The sequence below is a fragment of the Elephantulus edwardii genome, unplaced genomic scaffold (assembly GCF_000299155.1).
Source record: "Elephantulus edwardii isolate Elephantulus edwardi_28Jun2011 unplaced genomic scaffold, EleEdw1.0 scaffold00043, whole genome shotgun sequence".
Taxonomy (NCBI): Eukaryota; Metazoa; Chordata; class Mammalia; order Macroscelidea; family Macroscelididae; genus Elephantulus; species Elephantulus edwardii.
In genome coordinates this window covers 16,070,706-16,071,451 of record NW_006399793.1, presented here as the reverse complement: position 1 = coordinate 16,071,451, position 746 = coordinate 16,070,706, and the positions used below count along the sequence as shown (strand labels likewise).

The window sequence follows — 746 nt, the reverse complement described above, 5'->3', positions numbered from 1 at the left end:
TCACTCTCTCAATCCATTTCATTGAGGGTCTTCTCTTTGGCTGGCCTTATGCTTTTGCAAGCAAAATGTCCTTCTCCAAGGTTTGATCCCTCAACACATTCAAAGTATGTGAGCTAAAGAAAAAAAAAATCTGTACTATTTTTTTTCTTTTTCTTTTTGTTAATTGTCTAGGGGGCAAAAAAAAGATAGATCACAACAAATTCTGGCTTACATTGAGAAGAATGGGGATCCCAGAACAATTATGCCGATGTAGTCTGAACAGATAAAGGGAACGTTGCATGGCTCCAAATCAAGAAAGAAGTAGTGCCTTTATGTCCGATGCCTTACTGAGGCTTCACTTGTGGCAGCTCCTCTCTGAGCTTGGTGATGCTGCCCAAGAATAAGAAGAAGAAAGATGCCAGGAAGTCAGCCACTAAGGGCAAAGACCCAATGAAACAATCTGTGGGTAAGACCAAGAAGAAGAAGTGGTCCAAAGGCAAAGTTCAGGACAAGCTCAATAACCTGCTCTTGTTTGACAAAGCCACATGTTACAAACGTTGTAAAGAAGTCCCCAACTATACGCTTATAACCCAGCCTGTTGTCTCTGACAGACTGAATATTCAGGGTACCCTTGCCAGGGTGGTCCTTTAGGAGCTGCTAAGGACTTATCAAGGTCATTTCAAAACACAAAGCTCAGAATGCAGCAGCCAGACGGGAGAACGCCGCCGCCAAATGGGAGAACGCCGCCGCCAGACAGGGTTCCACCG

General features: G+C 44.4%; 1 pseudogene; it reads left to right on the top strand.

The window, feature by feature from the left end:
* The first annotated feature begins 366 nt into the window (after positions 1-366).
* Positions 367-746, top strand: part of LOC102867266 — a 7,383-nt pseudogene continuing 7,003 nt past the window's right edge.